The sequence below is a fragment of the Somniosus microcephalus genome, chromosome 13, assembly GCF_052327205.1.
Source record: "Somniosus microcephalus isolate GS21.2 chromosome 13, FLI_Smic_1.0, whole genome shotgun sequence".
In the NCBI taxonomy this organism is placed as follows: Eukaryota; Metazoa; Chordata; class Chondrichthyes; order Squaliformes; family Somniosidae; genus Somniosus; species Somniosus microcephalus.
In genome coordinates this window covers 46,897,244-46,913,286 of record NC_140999.1, presented here as the reverse complement: position 1 = coordinate 46,913,286, position 16,043 = coordinate 46,897,244, and the positions used below count along the sequence as shown (strand labels likewise).

Sequence of the window (16,043 nt, the reverse complement as noted above, 5' to 3'; positions counted from 1 at the left end):
CTTCACCCAACACTCAGATGCCTGCACTTTTCAGCAGGAGACCATAGAAGGCAATCAGGAGAATGAGCCATAGCTGTTCCCCCTAGCCCAGGGCACCTCGACCGATTGTAGCACCTTTACATTACCCAAGCTGAGAACTGCTAACTCATTGCAGACCATGAATTGAATTTGGGACCTTCCTAATCTGTATTGCTCAATACCACACCATTCAGTGCATTTGCAATTGATATGTCAGAAAAGCCCTGAAGCTAGTATTTCATGGGAAAGTTTTGAAAGGATGTAACACAGAAGGAATTTGAAAATACCAAGGATAGGCTTCCCCCAGTGGCTTAATGGATAAATGCTCTGCCTATTGTGCTACAGGGCTGTACAGACCAAATTTGGTATCAGGATTGATTCTTGGTCTATCCTGAATTAGCTGACCTCAGCCAGAGCAGCAATAGATGAAGTGAACTTGGCCTTAGCATCCCTGGGATAGGGAGAGGAAAAGTCAGCAATCTTTGCTCTCCTGTGATTGCTGCTGCTAACTATATGTGTGTGGATACCAGGTTATTCCACGTGTCCCCTATCCTATCATCTTTCACTGGCTGGGCTTCCACATGAATAGTGGCCACTTGGGCAAGATATTGAAGGACTCCCTTTGAACCATATCCTGGGAGAAGTTAGCATCTCAGGAGAGGAGAGCATTTTTTAAAAGAGCAGATCTCCCATGATGAGGCTCATGATAAGTCAAAGGGCACAATATTTGATAAGGGCAAGAGATTAATGCACAATAAATTGTTCTGATGCTAAGGGTGCAGCTGTGTTTAACTAGGTCTAACTGCTGTAAACAGGTGCATTTTGAGGTCATAGTTCTTAGACACGTCATAAGGCCAATTAAAGGGTGACTGTTTCTCAGTAGTCTGGCAGCAGCAGGAAATGACTAGCTCATTTTATTTTAGACTTTTCTTAAGATCGTTTTACATCTGTAACAAATATGACACTTTAAAGTGTAACATCTTATGTGTGATGAACTCAATGCTTATTGCTTGCATTACAACAGTGACTAGAATTCAAAAAGTACTTAATTGGCTATAAAGCGCTTTGGGACTTCGAAAGGTTGTGAAAGGCGCTATGTAAGTGCAAGGGCTGGATTTTATCAATGGGGATGTGTTGGGGGTTTCCGGGTTTCAGTACTGCCCCCAATGACGTCCAGCCAACCCACGCTATTTTCCCTTGATTGACCTTGTTAAACCCGCCCTGCGGGCTTAGCCGGCCAATTAAGGGAAAGCCGGTGACAGAGGACGTCAGTGTATGAGAGGCCATTGTCGGGAGTGGTGAGAGCGGAGGTTCAGTGAGTATTTAAACTCACTTTTGCTGGCTTTTTTTCCACAGGCCATTGTTGGGAGCGGTGAGAGCAGAGGTTCAGTGAGTATTTAAACTCACTTTCGCGGGCTTTTTTTACAGAGGCTTACCAATCTCGCAGACCGGCGACGGCATTCCAGAGCCACGTCATGATTTAAAACGTGACGTGAGCAGGAGGAAGCAGCTGATTGGGTGAGTATTTATACTATTCTATAGTTTTACAGTTAAGGTTCATAGTTTATAAAGTTTAGAAGGTCTTAATTTTGTGGTTATAGTTTCTAAGGTCTCTATTGTGTAGCGGGGAGTGCTAGTAAACAAGGGCCCTTGAGTATATCATTTAATTGTAGTATAATTGGTGGTATTGATTTAATTTAAATTAATTAAAGGGTAAGTCATGGCAGCAAAGCTCGGCCCCATGGCATGCTCCTCCTGCATTATGTGGGAAATCAGGGACACTTCCTGTGTCCCTGACGACCATGTGTGTGGGAAGTGTATCCAGCTGCAGCTACTGGCAGACCGCATTGCAGCGCTGGAGCTGCGAATGGATACATACTAGAGCATTCGCGATGCTGAGGATGTCGTGGATATCACGTTTTATCAGTTGGTCACACCGCAGGTAAAGGCTGCACAGGCAGGAAATGAATGGGTGACCACCAGGCAGTGTAGTAGGTGCAGGCAGGAAGTGCAGGGGTCCCCTGTGGCCATCCCCCTCTCAAACAGATATACCGCTTTGGATATTGTTGGGGAGGATGGCTTATCAGGGGAGGAGGTTTCAAGAGAGCAAAAAATAAAAATGTCAGCGGAAAAGGCAATAGAGCAAGGTAGCAGTGGGGGAATTAAAAACCAGAGCATGTCAGGAAGGGACAGAATGTATAAAGATAAAGGTAGAGTAGTAAAGGGGGTAAAAGCAGGAATAAATTGTCACAAGACATATTTAAAAGTTCTTTATCTGAATGCACGCAGCATTCGTAACAAAATAGACGAGTTGACGGTACAAATAACTACACATGAGTATAATCTGGTGGCCATTACAGAAACATGGCTGCAAGGTGACCATGACTGGGAACTAAACATCCAGGGGTATTTGACAATTAGGAAGGACAGACAGGAAGGAAGGGAGGTGGGGTGGCTATGTTAATAAAGGATGGAATCACTGCAATAGTGAGACATGATATTGGGTCAAAGGATCAGGATAGTGAAACAGTTTGGGTGGAGATAAGGAATAATAAGGGGAAAAAGTCACTAGTGGGCATAGTCTATAGGCCTCCTAACAGTTGCAACTCTGTTGGTCGGAGTATAAATCATGAAATAGTTGGGGCTTGTAATAAGGGAACAGCTATAATCATGGGGGATTTTAACTTTCATATTGACTGAACAAATCAAATTGGGCAGGGCAGCCTTGAGGAAGAGTTCATAGAGTGCATTAGGGATGGGTTCCTTGAGCAGTATGTAACTGAACCAACCAGGGGGCAGGCAATCTTAGATTTGGTCCTGTGTAATGAGACAGGATTAATAAAAAATGTCCTAGTAAAGGATCCCCTTGGAATGAGTGACCATAACATGGTTGAATTCCAAATTCAGTTGGAGGGTGAGAGAGTTGGATCTCAAAGCAGCGTACTAAGCTTAAATAAAGGAGACTATGAAGGTATGAGAGCAGAGTTGACTAAAGTGGACTGGGAAAATATATTAAAGTGTAAGACAATACATGAGCAGTGGTGTACATTCAAGGAGATATTTCACAACATTCAAGAAAAATATATTCCAGTGAGGAAAAAGGGGCATAAAAGAAAGGACAAGTGGCTAAGTAAGGTAATAAAGGATAGTATCCAACTGAAAACAAGGGCATATAAAGTAGCCAAATCTAGTGGGAGGATAGAAGATTGGGAAGCATTTAAAAGCCAGCAAAGAATAACTAAAAGATTAATTAAGAAAGGGAAGATAGATTATGAAAATAAACTAGCAAAAAATATAAAAACAGATAGCAAGAGTTTCTACAGTTATATAAAAAGAAAAAGGTGGCTAAAGTGAATGTTGGTCCCTTAGAGGACGAGACTGGGAAATTATTGGTGGGGAACATGGAGATGACAAAAACGCTGAACAAATATTTTGTATCAGGCTTTACAGTAGAGGACACTAAAAATATCCCAACACTGGACAAACAGGGGGCTATGGGGGGGGGAGGAGCTAAACACAATTAAAATCACTAAGGAGGTGGTACTCGGTAAGGTAATGGGACTAAAGGCGGATAAATCCCCTGGACCTGATGGCTTACATCCTAGAGTCTTGAGAGAAGTAGCGATAGGGATTGTGGATGCATTGGTGGTAATTTTCCAAAACTCCCTGGATTCAGGAAAGGTCCCAGCAGGTTGGAAAACTGCTAATGTAATGCCCTTATTGTTGTATCCGTGTGTTAATAGAGACGCTGAAGACAGGAGTTGGTTTCACAGGTGTTTACTGAACAAAGTCTGGAGGGGAACTAACTAATACAACACAATATACAGGCTTATATAGCTCGAGTGGCCATTACCGGCATTACAGTACACAGGGGGCTCTTAAAGGCACATACACTACAATTCCTCCCCTTTTAGCCAACCAGTACATAATATGTTAAGTAATCATTAATTACATGTTACAAGAAAAATAATCTACACATTGCTGCAGTTAATTAATTATAAGTCAGTCTCTCTGGAGGCTTCCTGACTCGGTCCGGATAACGCCTCGGTGGTGTAGTAGTTTCTGGTGGTGTAGTAGGTTCTTTTGGCAAGGCTGATTCGGCTTGAATGCCAGTGTCGGGTTCATCGGGTTCCAGTATCACCGGATCGGAGGTAGATATGGGTATCTCTACTTCATCATTAGGCGTATAGAGTTGTGGTGTAGGTTGTCCCTTTTCGGATGACTCTATGATTTGGTCAGCATGGCGCCTTATTATGCTTTCTCTGATGTCCACGGTATACATCCGCGGTCCTAGTCGTGTGCAGATAGTTCCAGGCTGCCATTTCTCGGTACGGTAGTCCCGGGCCAAAACTTGTTGACCTATCTGGAAGGTTCTAGTTGGCCTTTCATTCATGCCTTGAAATTGCCGGTTCTCCACGTCCCTTCTGATGTTCGGCTTGATCAAATCCAGCCGGCATCTTAGGCTTCTATTGAAGAACATCATGGCGGGAGTTTGGTTTGTAACCATATGTGTTGCATTCCTGTATGCAAACAAGAAGTTATCCACCTTATGCTGAAGTTTTGTGTCTTCATTACCCATGGCCTTTATGGCCTTCTTGAAGGTTAGGACAAACCTTTCAGCCAATCCATTGGTGGCGGGATGGTATGGGGCGGACATGTAGTGCTTAACCCCATTGTTTTTTAAGAACTTCCTGAATTCTTCGGACACAAATTGCGGTCCATTATCAGAACAGATCTGTTCAGGCAGCCCATTCCTGGCAAATATGGTCCTTGATACTGTGATGGTTTTTTCCATGGTGGTGGAGGACATCTTTATTACCTCCGGCCACTTGGAGTGTGCATCAACCGCGATTAAGAACATTGGGCTAGATTTTCAGTATAGACAGTTTTGGGGCGCTAACCTTAGCGCCCGCCCGAAGTTAGCGCCCGCCCCAAAGTAGTGCCCCGTTGCCGGAAATTCAGTGGCTTCGCCCTAAGAGGTTGGTGGAGCGCTAATAGAGGCGTTCCACTACTATCTTTAGGTGCTAAGCCGGCGGTGCAGAGCGCAGCGCCCGAGCTCGGGCGCAGCGCACGGCAGACACTCTGGTGCCAGTGAGCTCTTAAAGGGGAAGGGTGCATGTGTTTTTTTCGGAGGTGGTGGTGGTGGTGGTGGTGGTGGTGGTAAATACACTGTTCACAACAACACACTGGATCCTTCCACACACCACATGCAGACTGCTGTTTATAGTGCAGGAGGAGTGCCCTTTAATTTGCGCTCCCCAGGGTGTGTTGCGTTCCATTGTACAAACGCTCTGGACGCCAGCCGCACAATGGGGCGGTCCGACTGAAGTTTGGATTCGGGGCGGCCAAAGGGCGTTGCACGAGGATGTGACGTCATTTTCTGCGCGCGCATCCGGGCGGCCGCTAAACTTTGCGCCGGCGCTAACGGGCAACTTAATTTGGGGCGGGGCGCAAACTGCGCTGCGCCCGGGCGCTACACGAATAGCGCCCGAAAATCACTTCTCTTAAGGCGCTAACTGCTGGCGCAAGCAACTGAAAATCTAGCCCAGAGAGTCCAAAAATGGACCAGCAAAGTCGATGTGTACCCTTTGCCAGGGAGATGAGGGCCACTCCCATGGATGTAGAGGGGCTTGTGGTGGAGCGTTTTGGACCTTCTGGCATCCTAGGCAGCTCTTGGTCATTTCTTCGATGTCTCCATCGATACCTGGCCACCATACAAACGGCCTGTCTAGGTTCTTCATTTTCACTCCACCCAGATGCCCCTCGTGAAGCTCCTTTAGAACTTTATCCTGGAGTTTGGGTGGAATCACCACTCTGGATCCACACATCAATGTTCCTCGGCACACTGACAGCTGTTCTCTTCTTTGCGAGAATGCTGGCAACAGTGGTTCGCCATGTGCTGGCCATCCCTTCACTGTTAAATCGTAGACTCGTGAGAGAGTCGGGTCATTTCTAGTTTCCCTTTCAATGGCAGAATTTGTTACTGGTAGACATTCGACTATGGTAGAGTGGAAAATCTCCACTGGGTCTACGGTAGGTGCTTCTTCTACCATTGGCAACGGTAGGCGCGATAAACCGTCAGCATTCCCATGCTGTTTTGATCCTTTGTATTCTATGTTATATTGGTGTGCCCCTAGAAAAAGGGACCACCTCTGTAGCCTTTGCACTGTCATAATGGGAACACCCTTTTAAGGTTGAATATGGAGATGACTGGTCAGTCAACAAGGTAAATTTTTGTCTGTGTAGGTAATGGTTGAATTTCTTCACACCCCATACCAGGCTGAGTGCTTCCCTGTCGATTTGGGCATAGTTACGCTCAGCTGAGTTCAATGAGCGTGACGCAAAAGCTATCGGCCGTTCCGAGCCATCAGGGAATTTATGCGATAATACTGCTCCTACGCCGTAAGGGGATGCATCGCACACCAGTCTGATTGGCAGTGATGGGTTGTAATGAGCCAAAACTTCTTTGGACGTGATTAAGTCTTTGCATTTATGGAAGGCACGTTTACAGTCTTCGCTCCATTTCCAAATTACTCCTGTTTGTAGCAGTTCATTAAGAGGGTGCAGAAGAGTTGATAAGTTCGGTAAAAATTTATGATAGTAATTTATTAATCCCAGGAACGACCTTAATTGTGAAACATTTTCAGGTGCTGGGGCTTTTATGACCGCTTCAATTTTTTCAGGTGACTTATGCAACCCTTCCTTATTAATTATGTGGCCACAATATGATATTTGATTCTGGAAAAATTTGCACTTGGGGCGATTTGCTCGTAGGCCCCGTTCTCTCAGCCTAGTGAGCACCTGCTCCAAATTGGCAAGGTGCTCGTTGTCATTTTCTCCTGTTACAAGGATGTCGTCTAGGTAGCATTGAGTTCCCGGAATCCCTTGGAGGAATTGCTCCATAGCTCTTTGCCAGATAGCTGGAGCGGATGTTACTCCGAAAACCAGTCGATTGTACTGGTACAGACCTTTGTGTGTATTTATCGTGAGATACTTTTTAGAGGCCTCTTCAACCTCCATCTGTAGATATGCCTGTGCCAAGTCAATTTTGGTGAAACGTTTCCCTCCGGATAGTGAGGCGAAAATATCTTCTATCCTCGGAAGAGGATACTGTACCGTGTGAAGGACCGGGTTTACAGTCACCTTGAAGTCTCCACAGATGCGAATTTTTCTCTGTCCTTCAGATTTATCATTATTCAACGCTTTCTTCATGACTGGGACGATGGGTGTTGCCCACTCGCTCCAATCTATTTTGGATAATACGCCTGCCTTTTCCAAATTCTCCAGCTCTGCCTCGACTGCTGGACGAATTGCGTATGGCACCGGCCTTGCCTTAAAAAACTTGGGAATTGCCGCATCTTCCACTTTTATTGAGGCGGTGATGCCTTTCAAGGTTCCTAGTTTCTCTTGAAACACTTCTTTGGCGTTGGCCAAGATGTCTTTTAATCGTTCAGGTATGACGTCATCATCGTTTTTTTTCTTACTGGTCATCGTCAGTGCCGGAATGGAGTGCCAGTCTAAACGTATTTTCCTGATCCATTCACGTCCCAACAGCAGTGGACCACCATCTTGTAGAACGTATAAATACAACTTCTGTATTTCCTTGCCGTTGTATACAACAGGCACCCTTATTTTTCCTTTGGGGTATACTTTCTGCCCCGTATAAGTTTTCAAGATAATGGATGTGTCTTTTAAAGGTATATGCGGAAATAGCCGCTCGTAATCCCGTCGATTTATGACGGTCAGAGCTGATCCTGTATCTAGCTCCATTTTAACTGGGGACCCTGCTATCGTGAGGGTAACCCAAATGGTCTGGTAATCTTCTTTGGCAATTACATTATGTAATTTGAGACAGCTTAGTCTCTTGTTTTCGGAGTTGCTATCGCTCTTCTGGTCTTCGGAGCTACTGTCCGTCATCATTTGTACCTTTCTGTACTTTTCTTTATTGATTTTTTTTTCCTGTCCGTGGATTTTTTTTGTCTAGATCGGCATACCCGTGCAATGTGTCCAATCTTTCTGCATTGCCTGCATGCTTTGTCCTTGAACCAGCAGTCCCTCTGGTCGTGGGTGGATCTGCCACAGCAATAACATCTCTCGAAACCTTGTGTCATTTCATGGGTGCAGAAGTCCTGTGTCTTTTGTTGTATCTCTGCAGCTCCTCTTGTGGCTGCTTCATATGATACAGCCATACTGAAAGCCTTGTCCAGTGTTAAATCTTTTTCAGAAAGCAGCCTTTTCTGTGTTCCTTCACTTAGGAGACCGCAGACGAATTTGTCTCGAAGATAATCTGCTAGTCCTGCCCCGAATTGGCAGTGCTTTGATAGCTTTCTTAATTCGGTGAGGTAATCAGCGTTACTTTCATTCTTGTGTTGATTTCTCTTGAAGAATTTGAATCGTTCCGCTATCAGCAGTGGTGTTTTGTTTAAGAGCTCCTGTAGGGTATCAACAATTTTTTTTAAATTCTTGTCCTTTGGTTTGGCTGGAGTGATTAAGTTTCGTAACAGCCCGTATGTCTTTGCGCCCATTAGATTTAGAAGTACTGATGCTTTTTTTTCATTTTCTATTCCATTTGCGGTGCAATATACCTCCACTCTTTCCACATATGTGGTCCAACCCTCTATCTCGTTATCAAAAGCATCAATATTGCCAGACTTAGGCATCCTAGAAAAAAATGGCGCTTCCCGCGCTTTTCTTTCTTTTCTGCAGAAAAGATATGGCGCTTCCCGTGCTTCCCCGCCACTGCTGCCGATGGCAACGCTGTTTCCCGCGGGTTTCTCTTTTTATTTATTTATTTACAGGTGGAGACTCGTTCCCGCCGGACTCTCTCTGCTAGGTCTGAACGACGACCTGCTTGCAGCGCCGGCCATCTCCCGAGTGCTCCCTCCCCGTCTGTTACTGCTTGCCTCCGCCTTCGCTGCTTGGCCTAGCTGCAGAGCCAGCCGCTGGAGCCCCAGCCCGATGCCCAGGAAGGATTATTGCAGTACCTGCCACCAGCTCGGCTAGCTGGTGAAACCACAGCTTTTTCTTTTTCTTGATCTTCTTCGACTTTGGAAGCCAGAGGAATCGATGTCCTTGAGGTGCTGCCGAATTGCAGGTAAGTCCGTTTCCAATTCGTCACCACTGTTGTATCCGTGTGTTAACAGAGACGCTGATGACAGGAGTTGGTTTCACAGGTGTTTACTGAACAAAGTCTGGAGGGGAACTAACTAATACAACACAATATACAGGCTTATATAGCCCGAGTGGCCATTACCGGCATTACAGTACACAGGGGGCTCTTAAAGGCACATACACTACACTTATTTAAAAAGGGAGGCAGACAAAAGGCTGGAAACTATAGACCAGTTAGCCTAACATCTGTGGTTGGTAAAAAGTTGGAGTCCATTATTAAGGAAGCAGTAACAGGACATTTGGATAAGCATAATTCAATCGGACAGAATCAGCATGGTTTTACGAAGGGGAAATCATGTTTGACAAATTTGCTCGAATTCTTTGAGGACGTAACAAACAGGGTGGAGAAAGGGGAACCAGTGGATGTGGTGTATTTGGACTTCCAAAAGACATTTGATAAGGTGCCACACAAAAGATTACTGCACAAGATAAAAAATCACAGGATTGCGGGCAATATACTGGCATGGGTAGAAGATTGGCTATCTAACAGAAAACAGAGAGTTGGGATAAATGGTTATTCTCGGGTTGGCAATCAGTGACTAGTGGTGTCCCGCAGGGGTCAGTGCTGGGACCCCAACTCTTTACAATCTATATTAATGATTTGGAGGACGGGACCGTGTGCAACGTATTGAAGTTTGCTGACGATACAAAGATGGGAGGGAAAGCAGTGAGTGAAGAGGACATAAAAAACCTGCAAAAGGACATAGACAGGCTAAGTGAGTGGGCAAAAATTTGGCAGATGGAATATAATGTTGGAAAGTGTGAGGTTATGCACTTTGGCAGAAAAAATCAAAGAGCAAGTTATTATCTAAATGGAGAGAAACTGCAAAGTGCTACAGTACAAAGGGATCTGGGGGTCCTGGTGCATGAAACACAGAAGGTTAGTATGCAGGTACAGCAGGTGATCAGGAAGGCCAATGGAATCTTGGCTTTTATTGCAAGGGGGATGGAGTATAAAAGCAGGGAAGCCTTGCTGCAGTTATACAGGGTACTGGTGAGAACACACCTAGAATACTGCGTACAGTTTTGGTTTCCATATTTAAGAAAAGATATACTTGCTCTCGAGGCAGTTCAGAGAAGGTTCACTCGGTTGATTCCGGAGATGAGGGGGTTGACTTATGAGGAAAGGTTGAGTAGGTTGGGCCTCTCCTCATTGGAATTCAGAAGAATGAGAGGCGATCTTATCGAAACATATAAGATTGTGAGGGGGCTTGATCGGGTGGATGCGGTGAGGATGTTTCCACTGATGGGTGAGACTAGAACTAGGGGGCATAATCTTAGAATAAGGGGCTGCCCTTTCAAAACTGAGATGAGGAGAAACTTCTTCACTCAGAGGGTAGTAAATCTATGGAATTTGCTACCTCAGAGAGCTGTGGAAGCTGCGATATTAAATAAATTTAAAACGGAGATAGACAGTTTCCTAGCTGATAAGGGAATAAGGGGTTACGGGGAGAGGGCAGGGAAGTGGACGTGAGTCTAAGTTCGGATCAGCCATGATCCTATTGAATGGCGGAGCAGGCCCGAGGGGCCGTATGGCCTACTCCTGCTCCTACTTCTTATGTTAAGCGGATATGATATAATTGGGATTACGGAAACATGGCTCCAGGGTGACCAAGGCTGTGAATTCAACATCCAGGGATATTCAATATTCAGGAAGGACAGGCAAAAAGGAAAAGGTGGTGGAATAGCATTGCTGGTTAAAGAGGAGATTAACACAATAGTAAGGAAGGATAGTAGCTCTGATGATGTGGAATCTGTATGGGTAGAGCTGAGAAATACCAAGAGGCAGAAAATGTTAGTGGGAGTTGTATACAGATCCCCAAACAGTAATGCTGAGGTTGGGGATGGCATTAAATGGGAAGTTAGAGATGCGTGCAATAAGAGAACAGCAGTTATCATGGGTGACTTGAATCTACACAGAGATTGGTCTAAACAAATTAGTAACAATACTGTGGAAGAGGAATTCCTAGAGTGTATACGGGATGGTTTCCTAGACCAATATGTCGAGGAACCAACTAGAGATCAGGCCATCTTAGACTGGGTATTATGTAATGAGAAAGGATTAATTAGCAATCTTGTTGTGCGAGGCCACTTGGGGAGGAGCGATCATAATATGATAGAATTCTTCATTAAGATGGAGAGTGAAGTAGTTGATTCAGAGACTTGGGTACTGAATTTAAATAAAGGAAACTACGATGGTATGAGGCGCGAGTTGGCTAGGATGGATTGGGAATGTTACTTAAAGGGTTGATGGTGAATAGGCAATGGCAAACGTTTAAAGATCGCATGGATGAACTACGGAATTTGTTCATCCCTGTTTGGCATAAAAATAAAACAAAAAAGGTGATTCAACATTGGCTAACAAGGGAAATTAGGGATAGCATAAGATCCAAGGAGAGGACATATAAATTGGCCAGAAAAAGCAGCAAACCTGAGGATTGTGAGCAGTTCAGGATTCAGCAAAGGAGGACAAAGGGATTAATTAAGAGGGGGAAAACAGAGTATGAGAGTAAACTTGCAAGGAACATAAAAACTGACTGTAAAAGCTTCTATAGATATGTGAAGAGAATAAGATTGGTAAAGTCAAGCATAGGTCCCTTGCAGTCAGAAACAGGTGAATTTATAATGGTTAACAAAGACATGGCAGACCAATTAAATATAATCTTTGCTTCTGTCTTCACAAAGGAGGACACAAATAAACTCTCAGAGATGTTGGGAACATAGGGTCTAATGAGAGGGAGGAACTGAATGAAATCAGTATTTGTAGGGAAATGGTGTTAGGGAAATTGATGGGATTGAAGGCCGATAAATCCCCAGGGCCTGATAATCTGCATCCTAGGGTACTTAAGGAGGTGGCCCTAGAAATAGTAGATGCATTGTTGGTCATCTTCCAAAATTCTATAGACTCTGGAACAGTTCCCATGGATTGGAGGGTAGCTAATGTAACCCCACTATTTAAAAAAGGTGGTAGAGAGAAAACGGGTAAGCCTGACATCGGTAGTGGGGAAAATGCTAGAGTCCATTATAAAAGATGTAATAGCAGAGCACTTGGAAAACAGTGACAGGATCGGACAAAGTCAACATGGATTTACAAAAGGTAAATCATGCTTGACTAATCTACTGGGATTTTTTCAGGATGTAACTGGTAAAATAGATGAGGGAGAACCAGTGGATGTGGTGTATTTGGACATTCAGAAGGCTTCCGATAACGTCCCGCATAAGAGACTAGCATGCAAAGTTAAAGCACATGGGATTGGGGTAAGGTACTGACTTGGATAGAAAACTGGTTGGCAGACCGGAAGCAAAGAGTTGGAATAAACGGGTCTTTTTCCGAGTGGAAGGCAGTGACTAGTGGGGTACCGCAGGGATCAGTGCTAGGACCCCAGTTATTCACAATATATATTAATGATCTAGACAAGGGAACTAGATGTAATATCTCCAAGTTTGCAGATGACACAATGCTGGGTTGGCATGTGTGCTGTGAGGATGATGCAGAGAAACTCCAGTACAATTTGGACAGGTTGGGTGATTGGGCAGATGCATGGCAGATGCAGTATAATGTGGATAAATGTGAGGTTATCCACTTTGGTGGCAAAAACAGGAAGGCAGATTATTATCTGAATGGCAATAGATTGGGAAAAGGGGAAGTGCAACGAGACCTGGGTGTTCTTGTGCACCAGTCGCTGAAGGTAAGCATGCAGGTGCAACAGGCGGTTAAGAAGGCAAATGGTATGCTGACTTTCATAGCGAGAGGATTCGAGTACAGGAACAAGGATGTGTTGCTGCAGTTGTACAGTGCCTTGGTGAGACCACACCTTGAGTATTGTGTGCAGTTTTGGTTGCCTTATCTGAGGAAGGATGTTCTTGCCATGGAGGGAGTGTAGCGAAGATTTACCAGACTGATACCTGGGATGGCAGGAATGACGTATGAAGAGAGATTGGGTCGATTAGGCTTATATTCGCTAGAGTTTAGAAGAATGAGAGGGGATCTCATTGAAACTTATAAAATTCTAACAGGACTAGACAGACTAGATGCAGGAAGGCTGTTCCCGATGGCGGGCGAGTCCAGAACCAGGGGTCACAGTCTAAGGATCAGGGGTAAGCCATTTAGGACTGAGATGAGGAGGAATTTCTTTACCCAGAGAGTGGTGAACCTGTGGAATTCTCTACCAGAGAATACAGTTGAGGCCAATTCATTAAATATATTCAAGAAGGAGTTAGATATATTTCTTAAGGCTAAGGGGATCAAGGGATATGGGGAGAAAGCAGGGGCAGGGTACTGAATTTGGATTATCAGCCATGATTGCATTGTATGGTGGAGCAGGCTCGAGGGGCTGAATGGCCTACTCCTGCTCCTATCTTCTATGTTTCTATATTTCATCTGTCAAAAATTTTTGACAGATGAATTGTCAGCGTTTTAACAGCTTTGAGAAGCTGTCAAACACTGACAATCTCTGTTCTAAGGTGAGCCCTTGCACAAAGACTCACCAAAACCTCTTTCCTCAGCAGAAATCAGATGGCTGCTGCATCTGAGAATGCAGCAGCCAGTCTGTCATCTCTGCCGTTGAGATGAGGCACCTCTGGATCCCCAAGGGTTGAAGCCTGCAGGAAGAAGCAAAAGTAAGTAAACTTTTTCTAACACTTTACACTCAACTCTCATACTTACCTTTCCACACTTGCACCCATCACTCAGCTCTAGTGGCTTTTTCGCTCCCTCTCACCCCCGTAGACCCACTGCTCGCCTTGCTGACCCTGGCGAGGTTTGCAGCCATCGGGAAACCCGCACTTGCAGGGGTAAAATGGGGATAAGCCGCAAAACTTATGGCACAGAGGCGGGTTGGGAGCGGGTTTGGTACCCGCTCCCAGTTTCTGCCATTTTCCTGGCAGTTCCGCCTCCATACCCACCTCCTCAGGGCTGGCAAAATTCCCCCCCAAGTCTTTCTTAAGAGATACACAGACAGAAAGATAGACAGACACCAGAAAGACAATTAGAAAGATAGATAGATTAACAGCAAATCAGAAATCCGTACCTCCACAATTGCAAGCATGGAGATAATCAAGACAGAGAAGTGCAAGATTTGTGGAAAGTGGGTCCTGTGGTTTATAGCGCATGATTGCATCTGACAGCTTTTGTTACTTTTCAGCTGCTTTAAGATGGATTATAATACAAAAAACAGAAGCAGGGTATGAATTATTACTTTGCTGCTTTATGATCAAGCACTTGTGTAGTTAATGAACGCGTTTATGTTTTGCAGTAAACAATGCTGTGCACATTAATTCGGAGCTGAATGTGCCAGAAAATATATCTCCCCAGAGGCTGGAATAACCCGAGTTGTGTCTTCAGAATGCTTGAAAGCAACAGAGAGATTTCAAATCTTGGAAGAAAGAGAGCAGAGATGAGAAAGACTGAAGCTACAGTTCCTCATGTGTGTCCCTGTACACCAATGAATCCTTCGAGATATGAAACATTATAGATTTTAGATTTTCTCTAGTTTAAGTTTTGAGGAGTATAAACATTGGGATAAGTTTGAATTTTATATATGGAAGATTAAAAATTAGCAATCATCCATCCAAATGTCTTAGAAGATAAATGCATTATCCAGAATGATACTGAGTCATACAGAACAGGAAGATCCCAGGCAAGATCACTGTTCAGTGCTGAGTTAGTTGATCACAGAACAGGTGTAGGGTGCTGCAATTGGCTTTAGTGTATTTGGGTTCGGGAGGGTTTAATCAGCCCGGATTCCTGTTCCTGATCCCCATCAAGGGACTTCTGGTGGAAATTCTGTGTGTGCACAGAGATCAGTTAAAGACTGGACTGTGCTCAGTTGCAATGATCCTTCTGGTGAGTAGCTTCCTGGAACTTGCTGTCCAGGCTCAGATGTGAATATGAGCAAGATGGTAGCCCTGTGGAAGTGTACCTCAGTACAAATCAGCACCTTCAGGAAAGGCGGGAAGAAAATTAGGAAAATTAAAACAAATATTTTCTGAATCTGAATTTGGAATTGGGAAACAGAAGGTTGTGTGTAAGAATGTCTTCCAAGACTGCCAGATTCTCAGACACATGCCACCAGTCGACTGTTGGGAAATGGACTTGCATCCCTGAATAGTGTGTGTGACTGAGAGAGACGCTCGACACTGAATCACAGGAATAATTACTCATATTCTCACTGTACAGGTAGACTATCCTTTATCCGAAAACCTTGGGACCAGCTGAGTTTCGGTTTTCGGAATTTTTCGGATTTCAGAAGGTATTGGGAAATTTGTCGGGGGTCGGGGTCGGCGGGGGGTCGGGGTCGGCGGGGGGGTCGGGGGTGTGGGTCGGGGGTGGGGGTCGGCGGGGGGTCGGGGTTGGCGGGGGGGGGAAAAGAATATCGGACGGGCCGCGGTTTGGGTCGGGGGTCGGGTCGGGTCAGGGGGGAGAAAAGAATATCGGACGGGCCGCGGTTCGGTTTGGGTCGGGGGGAGAAAAGAATATTGGACGGGCCGCTGTAGCTATCGGACGGGCCGCTGTATTGTCAGGTTCACTCTCCCGGTATACCTCCTTCACACTGCCCGGCTCAGCCTGCAATCTCCTACCCAGGAGGGAACTCTGTGACCCTCTGCCCTGCTCAGCGTAAGTCGTGCGCCACTCTGGTCATGTCGTGCGCATGACTTACGCTGAATGAAAAAACTTTTGGTTTTTAGAGGTTTTCGGTTTTTGGAAGTCCGGATAAAGGATAGTCTATCTGTATCACTAGGAACTCCTTCATGTCAAAATAAATCAGGGTTGAATGCATACCCAACGTTGGACCATTTTATGCATATCACTCTTCCGATAGGCAACGAGGAACTCGAACCAATATCTACGAGTG

General features: G+C 45.0%; 1 long non-coding RNA gene across 1 annotated transcript; it reads left to right on the top strand.

Annotated features, from left to right (window-relative positions):
- The first annotated feature begins 1,377 nt into the window (after positions 1–1,377).
- Positions 1,378–15,444, top strand: LOC147108293 (uncharacterized). Its single transcript, XR_015080712.1, has 3 exons — positions 1,378–1,536; positions 13,699–13,809; positions 14,445–15,444. It is a non-coding gene; the product is annotated as an uncharacterized LOC147108293 (long non-coding RNA).
- Positions 15,445–16,043: the final 599 nt, after the last annotated feature.